The 14,019-nt window shown below is 56.0% G+C and overlaps 1 protein-coding gene across 1 annotated transcript in view; it reads right to left on the bottom strand.

The window, feature by feature from the left end:
• Positions 1-14,019, bottom strand: part of PCBD1 (pterin-4 alpha-carbinolamine dehydratase 1) — a 166,691-nt gene that overhangs the window by 20,638 nt on the left and 132,034 nt on the right. The window lies entirely within an intron of this gene.

The following is a 14,019-nucleotide window of genomic DNA, read 5'->3' as shown; positions in this document are numbered from 1 at the left end:
AACCTTTCGGAGCCTCAGTTCACTCAACTGTACAATGGGAGTAATAATAATAATGATAATAGTTGCCTTGTAGGGTTTTTGCAACGACTAAATGAGATGGTCCGTGGTAAGTGCCCGGCACCATGCCTGTGCCCTGTCAACCCCAGGTGAAGGTCACGTGCACAGTCTGTCCGTCGTTCACTGCTGCTCTGGCCTCCCTCCCCCGGAGGACGTTCTCTGCCCCTAGAACAAGCTCTGGCTAGACATTTAGAGTGGGAGGGTAATGCCCCACTCTCCACCGGTGGGGACCAGGGCTTAGGGGGTAAAATCTGCTTCCTTGCTCCTTGGGGGAGCAATCCTCATGTGTTCTACATGGTCTCTGAGAGGTCCCCAGCGGACTCAGCCTATTGCCCTCAGGGACCTCCTACTCTTCAAAGCACCTGCCCTGGACTTTCCTCCCTCCTCCATCCACCTCCAGTGTTTTTTGTTTGTTTTTCTTAATTCAGGATGGTCCTTTTCTTGTTGATTTGTAGGATAATAGCCCCTCATTTATTACATGTTGTAAATATTTCTCTGCATCTCATTTGCTTTTTAGCTTAGTGACACAGCGGAATGTTAATTTTTTTTTTTTTTTTTTAGGGAGGAGGGTAGAGAGAGGGGTGGGGGAGGGGCAGAGAGGGAGAGAGAGCGAGAGAATCTTCAGCAGGCTCCATGCCCAGCGCAGACCCTGAGGCGGGGCTCGATCTCATAACCCTGAGATCATGACCTGAGCTGAAATCAAGTCAGACGCTTAACCGACTGAGCCACTCAGGCACCCTGAAATGTTAAATTTTTAGACAGGCAGATTTGCCTGACTTTTCCTTTGTGGTTTCTGGATTTCATGTCTAGCTTAGAAAGGACTTCCTCACATCAAGATGAACAAATATTGGACAGCTGGTAAAAAGTGCTCAGATTATTAATCCCTCTGGAATTTTCTTTTGGGCGTCATGTGAGATATAATAATACTAGTAACAACAACAACAAAACCCCAAGAGCAATACTTGCTGTTTTGTTTTCCAAGTGGAGAAAGAAAAATCCCACACTGTTTGTATCTCAACTAGTCTATCTTGTTCCGTCCCGATCTGAATGCTGCTCTTGCATTTTGCCCAGGTCCCATGATCCCCGTAGCACAGTTTCTGGAGTCTTTGTTCTGTTCCTTGGATGCACCTGCTCTGCCCTGTTGTAATTACTCTAGCTTTACAACGTGTTTTGATATCTGGTAGGTCAAGTTTCATCTCATTTTTCTTCTGTTTTCAAAATGTTCTTGGTGATTCTTACTTGTTTACTCTTTCAGATGAGCTTTAAAACCAGCCTGTCAAGTTCTATAAAAATCCCTTTAGGGTTCTGATTGGAAATGCATTGGATTTATAGATTTAATTTGGGAAGAATTGACATCTTCATATTACTGAGTCTTCCCATCTGGAGCATGATATATCACTCCATTTATTCAGGCCTTCTTTATGTCCTTCAGTAAAGTTTTATTGTGTTCCTTGTATAGGACTTGGACATTTCTCATTAAGTTTACTCTTAGGTATTTTATAGTCTTGGTTGGCCATTGTGCATGGGATATTTGTCCCATTACATTTCTAATTGGCTATTGTTGGGTGTGCAGGTGGGGTGTGAATTTTGATCGTACCTTGTCTGCAGTCACACCGATGCTCTATTTAGTTCTAATGTTTTTCTGGGGGTTAGCTGAACTCTAAACCAGCCATGCCCGTCCCACACAGGACGGGCCTCCCTCAAGAGCGGAGGGCTCTGTTGTACCTGGCTGGCAGCAGCTGAATGCACCGACCCCGTAAGGGCTGCTGTAGGGATGGCGGCATGGGACAGAGCTCTCCACCTATGGCCCTAGATCCCTTCCAGTTCTAAGCTTCTCTGCATTCATAATTCTGGTCGCCATGTCTGTTTTCAGGCACCATGTTCCCAAGCGCATGGCAATCAAGGACGAGTTCCCTTCCCTCCCTCCTTCCTTTCCTTCTTCGTCTGTTACTGTTTGATTTCTACATGCTGAGTACTGTGACAAGTGGCAGGAAGGAGGGGAGAGGGATATTGAGATCATAGTTACAGGTATAAATGCTTCACACCCTTGGGACGCAAGTGGTGTCACTTCAAATATTGTCAAAATAGAGCATGGTAGGACCCACGCCCCAAAATGGTTAGAAGTTCAATATATATTCTGGGGACTCCTCCTCCAAGCCATGTCCCTAGGCACACATGAACCCAGGGGCTTGCACCATCCCGAAGGAAAGCTTCCATTCTCCATGAGCGAAGAGTCTAGCTTTTCCAGGCTGCCCGCCTCAATGTTTGCCACAGAGGGTGCTGCTGTCTGGGCCTGGGCCCCTGCTCTGTAGCCCATGCTTCTGTTCCAGCAACTGGCCTTCTCTGAGGCCAAAGTGGGGGTGTCCTTTCCCCCCAGGCAGCTGAGGCTGCTCCTCGGGGACCCTCTCAGCAGCTCAGCAGAGCTGGTGGGCAAGGACAGCAGGCTCTGCCTGGTGGAAATCCTGAAACTGGCCACCTTTGCCCTCCTTCCGAGGCCCACAGAGCCACCCGTAGGGGGGCTGCTCCCCTCCTTCACCCCCAACACAAATGGCTCTTTCCCACCCATCTCTCACAGGGACCATGCTTGCCTACCAGGAGGGCCTGGGACAGTGGTTCTCGATCAGGGTGGTGGTGATGGTGATGATTTTGTCCCCCAGAGATCATGTGGTCCCTCCCCATTATATTGCTGGTGCTCAGCTTAGCTCCTGGCTCAGACAGGCATTCACTAAATGTTGTTGAATGAAATGAGATCTGAAAGACAGCTTAGGAGCAGTCCAAGAGTCCTAAGCACACTTGGAGGTGGCCACTGGTTTTTAGGATGAGGTGTCCCCAGGGTGCCCTGAATGTCCCCGGTTATGGGGTGCTCGCTCCCTTAATTGCACTCTCCATTCTGGGATGGCTCTGGCCGTCTGAGCCGAAGTTCTTGCTGATGAGGGAAGGATAGGTCAGCTACCTCCAACTTTCTGAGGGCCACGTGGGACTGGGGGCTGCCATACTGGACGGGACCGTTCTAGACATTAGCGATAGAAAGTCTTCGTTTCTTCCCGAGGGAGACAAAAACTGCTACCTGCTCCTGTCTGATGACTCAGCCTTCCTTCCCAAAGACAGCGGGGAGCTTCAGCAAGAGTGCTAGAAACCAAACCCACGAGTTCAGTTCTTAGTGGGTCTCCTCCATGCTGAGACCAAGTGGCCTCTCTTAAGGACCCTCTGGTCTGGGCAAGGAGTCGGTTACCCCAGTAATACAGGCGACAAGTGCCATCCTAGAGGACTATGGTTGGGCAAAAATAGAGTGACACAGAGTAACTCTACACGTGGGGGACAGGGCAGTGTCTGCATGGAGGGATGTTCAGTGTCCGCCTTGAAGATTCACCAGGAGCTGGCCAGGCAGAGACAAGGTATGTGTTGGCGGTCGGGGGGCTTAGCCAAAGTCAGGTGGCCTGAGGGAGGGTGTGGCCAGTTCCTAAGGAGAGTCTTCAGTGGGCTGAGAATATGGGAGCCCCAAGGGGTGGGAGGAGGCTGACGGTGATGGGCTCTGCATGCTTCTGTGGCGGGGGCTCGCCCCTCTCCGAGCCTCATTCAGAGTTCTGCTATAGGCTCTGGGGGTGCAAGGAATCCAGTTTTGCTTCCACCCAACCCTGCAAAGCTACTTTCCACCAACAGGGGGCAGGGCGACCTCAGGAAATGATCCGGGTTCTCTGGGATTTGCGCAGCCCGACCATGTCCTGTGTTACATGAGACCTCTGGATTCTCAGTGGACTGAGAATTCAGGCTTGGTTCTAGGCTTTGGGCACGCGAAGACAAAGACAAACCCGGCCCCTTGCAGCCAGTGTCCCTGGCCACATGGATTGTAGGGGCTGCAAGGAAGCGGTGATCTCTTCCATCAGGGTGGAGACCAGAGGAGAAGCAGGACCTGCTTCCTAGAGGAGGCCATTTTGGGGCTCAACCAAGACCTCTTGGCTGACGGGATTTCGAGATGTGCCACCGAGGGGACAGAGCAGGGACACGGACTGGAGTGTCTGGCCCCTGACTGCAGTCCCTGATCCCAGAGCGTGAGGTGCAGGCAAGTCCTGGGGGCTGGGGGCTGGGACAGTGAGAAGTGCGCTGGGGCTGTAGGTGCAGTTTCTGGAGGACCTGCGCCAAGGAGCCCCATCCTGGGGCAGCAAGGAGGAGCAGACAGAATTGCTTTTAGGAACACAATACCAAAACAACTTTTCATTGTGAAAACGTACAAATATACACCAAAGCACGCAGTATAATGACTCCCCTGTGCCCACCAACGGTGATCGCATTCCCCCACATTCTCATCCATTCTCCCTCCACGTTTGAAAAACTTCTTACCATAGGAAGTTTCAAACACGCACAAAAGCAGGAAGCTGGTATAATGATCCTCGTAGACCAACCACCTGCCTGGCTTAACAATGGACAGTTTGCCCAGCTCATTCCAGCTGTACCCCACCCTCAGATTATTTTGAGGCGAATCACATATCATTTCATATATAAATATTTTTGTATCTCTAAAACTCGGGGACTCTTTAAGAACAAAACATAACCGTACTACCATGACCACACCTGAACGAAGTTCACAACCTTTCTTTAATTTCATCCCATATCCAGGACCGACAGATTTTTAAGGCCCACAGTGGCGGGACTCGGGTTAGCATTTCAGGAAGCTCACCGTGGCAGGCTGTGCAGAGGAGATGGAGGGGCAGGGGGCTGGCGTCAGGGCATCAGCCAGGAGTCCCTCATGAGAGGCTGGGTTAAAGCAATGAGGATGCGCACTTGGCTAAGGCATGGCCGGAAAGGGAGGAGCGGTGGAGAGCTTACTGGGTGCACGTGTTGTCTTAATCTCACAAAGCCCACGAGGGAGGTCTTGTTATGTCTCATTCACAGGTCAGGAGACCACGGCTCCGCGGCACTGAATTGCAGAGCACCATTCCCCAAGCCCTGCCTCCCTGCAGCGCTCCCAGCAGCCAAGGGCCACAGAAGGTGGGGGGGAGAGTGGGGGAGCTCAAAAGCAGGGGTATAGGGGGAGCCTCTGGCATGTGAGGGGTGGGGGAGGGAGCTGTCTCTTTCCCAATTCCCAATTCCCATGGGTGCCCACGGAGGGCGGAGGTGCTGGTCGTGGGCGAGGCGTCCCCTTTGCTCACCTGTACCAACAACACTGCAGGTGTTCCAACCAACTCTGTCCTTTCCCTACTTTCCCCCCCCGTCCTGGTGCCCCAGGTGGGCTTTCTGTCCCCATTCTCCATGTGAATGAGGCAGGGGGCCACCGCGCTGCCGGCAGAATCCCGGCAGAATCCCACTGACTGCGCTGACTTTGTCAACCGGGGCTGACACGGTCCCTTTCGGTTGACCTTGTAATACATCCTCAGGAGAAGATCATGCTTGCCCCCATTCCTCACCTTCCTCCCCACCCCACGGAATGCCCCGTCTGTCATCAACGTGCGTGACGGAGGGCTGGCCAGTTCTCTTGGGCCTTGATGCCTTGATGGAGCATCCCTCCGCACAGACCTCCTGCTTGCTCGGGTTCCAGCTGGGAGCCGGGGGTCGTGGGAGCAAGCAAGTCCACGGCCAAGCTCAGGCTCGTACTGGGTGATGTGGTAAGCGTCTCCGGCCCTTTCTGGGCCTCAGTTTCTCTGACTATGAAATGAGGTAGGAGGACTTACGTCATGGCGACTCCAGGGAGACCGTGCCGGGAAATCCTGACCAACGGAAGTGCTGTGCCTGGTGATGAGAGGGTCATGGCTAGCTTCGTTCCCCCATTGCTTCTGGACCCTTGGGCTGAGATCTAATCTGCTGTTCCTTCCCTGCCCAAAGTCAGAAGGGTACAGGGGATGGGGCCGCACCCACCCCGACAGCCTACAAAGCAGGAGCCCTGTAGGCCCTGGGGGCAGTTTCTCGGGAGGAGGCCCCGGGGACTGTCCCCCTGCTCATCTTTCTCGATTAGGAATCACTTCTCCCCTCCAGCCCCCGCCCCTCTGACAGCTCCCCCAGTCCCAGCCCTGCTCACCTCCTACCTCCCCTGCAGCCCAGGTGAGCCCATCTGTCTTCATTAACCAGGGACTTGGGCTGCTAGTGCTGTTTGGAGCCGGCCACCCTGGGCCAGAGCTCTGGGGCCTGTGGCTTTGAAGGAAGATGAACAGGGCAATCCCTGGGGTGTCTCTGTAGCCCCTGGTGGCCCGGGGAGGCTGGGTGACCGATGTTTATCCATGTCTGAATCAGACTCCTGTGTGCCCAAACCAGCCAGCTGTGAGCCGCAACCCCAGGAGCCTCAGTCATGGCTGCCCCGGGGCCGGAAGGGACCTCAGGGTAGTCCCTTACTTGACAGACGAGGAGACAGATGCCCAGAGGGTGAGGGACCTGCTCAAGGTCCCTGTCGGCTGTGATACAAGGCCAGGGCTCCTGCCTTACTGGCTGGGTTCTCCCCTCCCCCCCACCCCGACATGCTGGAGGGGCTCTGGCGGGCTGGACTCGGGGGCCGGACCTCAGCGGTCTCCAAACCAGAGGGAACCTAAGGGCTCACCTTGCCCAGCCCCATCCTCATATGGCAGCTGTGGACATGGAGGTGCCAACAGGGGAGTTAGCTGCCTTCAGTCAGCCACTGGGGTCTCCTCTCTGTCTGGGCTACCTTCTTCCTCCTCATTTTCCTCCCTCACGACCAACTGGGGGCCACGGAAGGGAGATGGCCACGAGCTGCCCTGGCTCGGCCCCCTCCCCCGCACCCTGCAGGAAGGACTAACAGGACAAAGCCTTCCTTCCTGTCATAGAACCCACTGCACTGTTCCCCTGGAGCCTCCCCAGCTCAGCTGCCACCCTGGTTAGAGCACTGGAGGGGGAGTCCAGAGACCTGCCTGTTGCTGTGTGATCTTTAGTAAGTCACTTCACTTCTCTGAGCCTCACCGGCACCATGGTAACAATAATTCCACCAGCCCTGCCTTGATCACAGGGGATCAAATCTGATAGAAAACACGAGACCAGTGTGAGGGGTGGGCTTGTCCTGAGATGGCTAGAGAGAGACCGAGAGAATCAGTGAGTCTACAGAAGATGGGTTCTTCCTGGGCCCCAGAAGACCATGACCACTGACTCCAGCTCTGTCACTGACTTGCTGTGTGGCCCTGGTCAAGAGGCCTAACCCCTCTGTGTCTCATAAAAGCACGGAGATCTGTGCTTCCCCGTGCTGCGGTACTGACCTGCTGGCAACAGGGGAAGCTAAATGTGGAAGAGCCTTAAGATCCTTGGAAGAAAGGCTGTTTATAAACCTAAGAGATTATTAACAACATCCAATAATCACGCTGTCTGCTAACAAAAGTAATGACGCCCTCAAGTTGGGCAGAGAAACCAGCCCCGTCAGCACGGCAGCTCCTAGCTGGCCTTCCTCTCGGGCTCGGAGGGCTAATAACCCTCTGTGTTCATGTGGGACTTTGCCTCTGCAAACCAACCACTAATTGGTTCCTCCTCAGGCATGCCCAGGAGGTAGGCAGGAAGGGCACGGGGTTATGAGGGAGCTCAAGCTCCGGGAAGGGGGGGGTCTAACCTGGCCACCCAGCCGCTTAGGGGCAGGGCCGGGCTGGGAACAGAAAGATCTCCCGGTTCTCAGCGCCTACCTCTGCCGCTGTGGTGAGCACCAGGGAGGACAGCTCGCCCTCTCCGGGCCTCAGCCACCCCCAGAGCTGCCAACGCAAGAAGGTAGTGGGGGCATTGTGGTGTGTGCGGCCAGCTCTCCTGGGACTGCACCCCTCACCCTCTCCTCTCTGCCCTCCTTGATGCTGGGTGTCAGCCCGGGGTGGGGGGCACTCGGAGGTGAGGGTCGGGGGGGGCTGCATCTTTAATTCTGAGCCCAGGGAATCCCACAGGGTGTCTGTCCCCTCTGCGGCCAAGTCCTCGTGGTGGTGCCCCGGAGTCAGGCCTGTCATGTGGCTCTCTGAGCCTCAGTTTCTCCATCTGTACAGTGGGGTTGTAACAGCCAACCTGCCAGGTCTGGGTGCCCAGAGCCTGGCTCTGAGCTGGCCGAATGCTGCGCGGGTGGGTTATTCCTGCGGGGGAAGGATGTCCTCGGGCCCGGGTCGGGGCCGGGGCAGGCGGGGCAGACGCGGCCACCGCCTCGTCCGGGCTGAGGTCTGTGGGGACGCTCCTCCTGCTCGGGCCCCCATACCTCTTGCTTCAGACGCCTGCTCTCATTCTGTCTCTCCTTCACTGCACAGCCTATTTTTAACTTTCGGCTTGGGGGAGGGGAGGAAGGGCTCTGCGGTTTTTCCTGCCTCCTTCCCTTTGCCTTTTCCTCCTGGGTCCTCCCTGCTCACGCCCCCCCCCGCCTCCTGCTCTCCCACCGGGGTCCCCCATCTCCCCCTCCCCGATGCTTCCTTCCGGGACCCCCCCAGCCCCACCCCTGTCCTAGATGGTGTCCCCTTGGTGGCAGGGACACCCCTCCGTGAGCATCTCCCGGCTCGGACGGAACTAGGCCCTGTGCGCCTGCAGGGCTGGAGGTTCGAGTCCTGGCTGTACCATTAGCCCAGCTGTCTGGGCTCCCTGACGTGGAGATAAGGAAGCCCCTGGGCTTTGGAGTCGGGCAGACCTGGGTTTGAACCGCAGCTTGGCTGGGGTGGTCTCTTCATGTCCCTGTGCTTCCATTTGCTTGTATGTAAGACCCACCTTGGCTATCTGAGGGAAGTGCCTGGGCCTCTCCCCTCCCCTGCCTGCCTTGGGGCCTGGCGCAGGGCTGCCCCCCGCCCCCCCCCCCCCCCCAGATGGCGAGAGGACAGGGAGTAGCGGGAGGAGGCTGCCAGGCGGGCTGCGCTGGGGAGAAGGGACAGGTGCCTTCAGCTCCCAAGGGCTCAGAAACCCTGATTCAGCACTGGCTTGGGTGTGCGGCCCCGCAGGCCTGGGGGCTCCCCAGAGAGGGGGAGAGCGGGAGGCGGGGAATGAGGGGCAGAAGGCACAGAGGCAAAGAGGGCTAGGGCCCGAAAGGGAGGAGATGCGACCCGCAGGAGGAGAGCCAGAGGGGAGGGAGAGACTGGCAGAGAGGGAAGCAAAGGCTCGAAGCGGGAGAGCCATGCGGAGCTGAGAGGCAGGAGGAGGGCAGGCCGGTCCCCGCGCCCCCGCCTGGGTGCCTGCCCACAGACAGGCACGCGGGAGACTGTGAGCTGGTGAGTGAGGGCCTTTGGGGACTGTCATTTTCCGGTTCGGAGGCCAAGGCTCCTCGTGCCCCTGTGAGTGCTAACGAGGGGTCCTATAGCCTGGGGCCTGCAACTGAGGAGTGGGCTGTGGCCCGATTGGTGGGGGTCTCTGGGGGCCCTGGAGCCTCGTGACTAGGGAGCTACCAGCCCCTGCGAGGGGCCACCCCGGCACTGGCCACTCAGAGAACACCCTCGAATGCTGGGGCCCCGGTAGTAGGGCAGAGGATGGGCAGGACATTCATGGACTTGCCTTCAGGCTGGCAGAACTGGGGGGCTCATGGAGGAGGAGGGGGAGGACGGAGAGGGGCAAAGTGTCCTCGAGTCTCTCTGGGATGGAAAAGTCCCCTCGTCATTCCACTTCCTTGGCTTGGATGCCTCCAGGGTCAGGCAGCTCTCCACCCCTGAGAAAGCCCGCTCTGACACTGAGAAGGTCTTTGCTAGGCTGATGCTTTCACTCTGGTCTTGGCCGTGGGGTGTGTGCGTGTGCATGTGTTTGTGTTTGTGTGTGTGTGCGCACGCACGTGCTGGGACAAGCTGTAAACCAGCATATGAGGCCACAGGGCTGCCCATGGGGAGAGAATTCTAGGAACTTTTGTCTGTACCCCAGAAGAAGCAGGGGTCTTTCTCTTTGGCTCCTTTATTTGATCTCGGGCCCCTGTTGCCTCAGAGAAGGACTTCTGACAAATTCATTTATACTGAGATGCTAGGAAATGACTTTGTAACTTCCTCTATAAAGAGGGCAGTTTTTACCCCAAAGCGACACTTCACTTATGGTGGAATGACAGGCAGTGGTGAGCTGATGGGGGAGCTTTAGTTGGGACAGTGCACTCTCTGGCTCCTGTTTCCCACTAGAGTCGCTTCCTCTTGTCTCGATTGTGGGTTCTTGGCAGGTGGGGGCGATTTCTTCTGTTTTTCCTGTGGACCCCACCCATCAGGGTCCAGTGACCCTCCCTTACCCCAGGGGACTCCCTGTGAGTGGCAGGAATCGACAGTTAGCACAGCCTTGGTACCCATGAGTCACATCACCAAGATCTCAACTAAGGTACAAGTTCTGGGTGTGGATGGCTTGCTGTGCAGCCTTGGGCAAGTCATTGCCCTCTCTGGGCCTCCATGGCCCATCTGGGAAAAGCAGAGTTCGGACCACAGGGTCTTTGGAGGCCCCCGCAGCTATGGCAGTCCAAGGTTCTGGGCCTTTGAACCCCTCGGGTTGCTGGTCAGCCCCTGGGCTAGGCTCTGAGGGCAGCAGGACAAGGTGCATGGACTCCAGGTGATCCTGTAGCCCTAGACCAGCCAGGCAACTGGCCTCCTCTGGACAGAAATGACGAGAGAGTTATTGCTGGAGGCCTGAGGGCTCTCTTGTCTGACTCCATTGGTCACAGATGGAGACACTGAGTCCTGGGTAGAGGCATGGCTTGCCCACGTCCCTTAGAACATTAGCATTGGGTCAGACCTATAAACAGGTTTCCTGCCATTCTGTGCAGTAGGTGAGGTCCTGCAGATAAATCCTGGTGGGCTCCCTGTTAGAGGTGAAAACTAAGAGAGGTTGTAAAGGAAAGTGTGGGTGGAGAATTGTCTTCTAAGGAGGGGCCCCAGGGGAAAGGAAAGGGGTCGCATTGTGCACCTGTCCTTGGCCCGTCTGCCCCGTGCATCCTAGAGCACTAGAAACCCTGGTGTCTGAGTTGGCCGTTCTGCACTTGGCCCCCAGTGCAGTGATGGAGGACACCTCTCCCTGTGGTGTGGGCTGCCCCTGGACCAGTGGCCGGACTGGGCTGGACGTGGCTGTAAATCACCCACGGAGCGGAGCTGCCAGAGATGGTTTATGCATCTCAGGCACCTACCCTGCAACTCAGAATGGGCAGTGACATGTCATTCTAATGAGGTTGCAAATTTCCTTGTCACCCAGTGCCACCTCGCTCACCCCATGCTCCTCCAGGTCTCTCTCCAGGCTAGGGAGTGGGTACAGGAGGCAATGGGGCTTCAGGTTCAATCAACCAGATCAGGGAGAGGGGTGGGACTGGCCTGACCTTGGGCACCCCCCCTCCCATTCTGCCTCCCTCTACTCTTCTGGGCTTCCCTCCCCTCTGGCACCTGATCTCACTGTCCTTGAATATACCATGTAGATTTTTCTCTCCAGATCTCCACTTACACTGCTCCAGCCACCTGAAACATCTCTCTGTTCCCTCCAACTATCCAGTTTCTTCTTTCAAGGCCTAGGTGAAGACTTCTCCCTCCAAGAAGTCTCCTTGTAGCCGGCTCAGCTATAATTCTTAGACCTCTGGGGACAGGTGAGCCCCGCTTTGCTTGCTAACTCCAGCGATCAGGCCGGGGGCTGCCTGGAGCACCATTAACAGAAAGACCAGGGAGGCTGCATCCAGGCTCAGCTGGAAAGAGTTGTGGGATCTATTGGAGATGTCTGCCAGGGTCAGGAACTAGAAGACTACAGGGCTTTATGCTTCCTTTCCCTGCTGAGGCATCTGGGCCATGAGGCCATTTATTCTAACATTTTCACACGTGGTGACATTCAGCCTCTCTCATTGCTTTGCCTTCTGTCTGCCCAGGGAAGACATAGCCTCCTGATGGCTGGCACTTTCTCATGTATCCCCTGTGTCGCTCATAGTGGTAGACATGTGTGAAGACTTGACAAACCCCAGTCGGAGAGAGGGACATGAGGAAAATGCTGTCACTTTCTCTAGAGTTGGGAACCTGGGTCACAGGGCTTCAGAACCATCTACAGAGGAGGGCTGTAGGGGACATGACGTGCGGAAGATTTTCCTTGAGGTCCCAGAGGAAGTGAAACCCAGGAAAACCTCTCTAGCAGACTAGAGGTTGCTGGATTGCTGGTGTTTCCTGGACCAGCGGGGCAGGGCCCAGTGACCAGCCTGGCATCAGGGGCCCCTAGGCTGCTGCCTTATATCCCCTGGTCCCCATAGAGGCTCCCCTTTTTCTCTTCTGAGGCTCTGAAAGCATTCATTAGTGTATAGCCTCCCATATGTGAGACCCCATTTTATAGATGGGGAGATGAAGGGTGCTTGGAATTCATGGCTGAACCCCTGGGCCCATCCAGCAGTTTGGGGGTGGTTAGAGGGGCTCTGGCTCCAAACATAAGCTCTGTGTTCAGGCCAGACCCCAGGCTTGTCAAAGAGGCAGGTCTCCCCTTATAGACCCTGATGAAGGGTCACTTACAGATGGTTAGTTCTGAGTCCCTTGTGATCAGACAGAGAAAATGAGGCCCAGAAAGGACCAAGGCTGGCCCCAGGCCACACAGCTTCTCCTAATGGACAAACTTTCTGACAACCAGGTCCCCTGAGAATCCAGAATAGAGGGTGAGCAGGGCTGCTTGCCTGGGCCTTTGCCTGGGTCCCACACTGCCCAGACCCAAAGACACTGAGGAAAGGGCTCCTGAAGGACTCCTGCCATGGTAGCCAGCCTTGGCCGACACTAGTATATGCCTGTATTTTCCACCAAGCTAGACATCTTGGCTCTCCACCGAAGAAAGACCTTGGCATGGGGAGGTTGTGCATCACAAAGACCAAAGGTGTAGGCCTAGTGCTCAGAAGTTTTCAGCTTGGCCACTGATGCCCAGGGGCATTTAGCCCTCCTAGCTTCAGCTGCTTTATCCCCCAAATGATGTGGGATCAGGGCATCTCTGCAGTCTTGTCCAGCTTCAAATTCTTACTATAGTGTGAATGACTGATAGAGGACTTTTCTTGAAGCCATGTTGGCAGGAGGTGGGAAGGAGAGCCCAAAGGTGAGAACAGGACCCCAGGGGATGCTGCAGATATGGGTCATGATGTGGTCCAGAAAGGAGGTCTGGGGGCCAGGACCCTCAGCCTGCTGCTGAGCCCCCTCCCTGGCTGGCCTTTCTCTTCCTTCTTTTCCTCCTCTGTCTTTCCTCCCTACTGCTTGTTCTCCTGCTGCAGTGGTTCATGCAGTCCTCCCCTCAGCATGGAGCACTGTGAAGAGCTGGCCCTTTGCCAGATGTGCACTGGTGGTTTATTGATTTAATTAATCAGGGGCTGTACACAGTGTCCCCCTCATCAGTGTGAGGTTGGGCAGGGCCCGGGCTGAGCACCCACAGGGCAGCTGGCTGGCATTAAAGACCCAAGGAGGCTGCTGACATCAGGTTCAGCCTGTTTCAGGGACCTGTGGTTCCTGTCCCCTTTGGACTCTATTTGAAGTGACATTGCAGGCAACAGACAGCTTCATCAAGCCTGGAGCCTCTGCCAGGGAAAGGGGGGCCCAGCAGAAAGCAGGCAGAGGGAGTGTGGCCTCAGTAGCCTGGATCCCGCCCTGGCCTTGCCTTCTCGGACAGGTGCCACACTTGGGGCCCAGGGACCGTGGTTCTTTCATCCTCGAAAACAGAGCGGGGAGGCCCGCAGTGTGCTTTCCCGTGCCCACTCTCGCCCGGCATCTCTGGATGCCATCATGGAGAAGGCATTTCTCACATCTTTAGAAGGGGCAGGAGTGACTTCAGGCGACCAGGGAGAACCGGCCTGGGAGCCAGAAACTTGGGCTCTGTGCCCTCTGAGCCCTAAGGGCTGTGTGGCCCGTTTTCCGGCTGCCCTCTGTGGACGTCACGTGAGGCCTGGGGTCAGCATTGGCTGAAGTCCCTTCAAGCTCCACGGTTGTCTTTTCTCTCATGCCCGGGAGCTGTCCTTATACCGCGGAGTGCTGGGCACCGGCTGGGCGGCTCCCACTGCGGCCGCGGCAGCCAGTTCTCACTCAGCTCTGTCAAGGGGGCCAGCCCATCAGCACCTTATCCATGAGCCACTCAGAGAGGTTGAGTTAC

This window comes from Eumetopias jubatus, unplaced genomic scaffold (genome assembly GCF_037043125.1).
Source record: "Eumetopias jubatus isolate StellerSeaLion01/CBP00866 unplaced genomic scaffold, mEumJub1_p1.0 scaffold_17, whole genome shotgun sequence".
Lineage (NCBI taxonomy): Eukaryota > Metazoa > Chordata > Mammalia > Carnivora > Otariidae > Eumetopias > Eumetopias jubatus.
The sequence above is the reverse complement of the archived record's forward strand: the minus strand, read 5'-3'. Positions and strand labels throughout refer to the sequence as shown.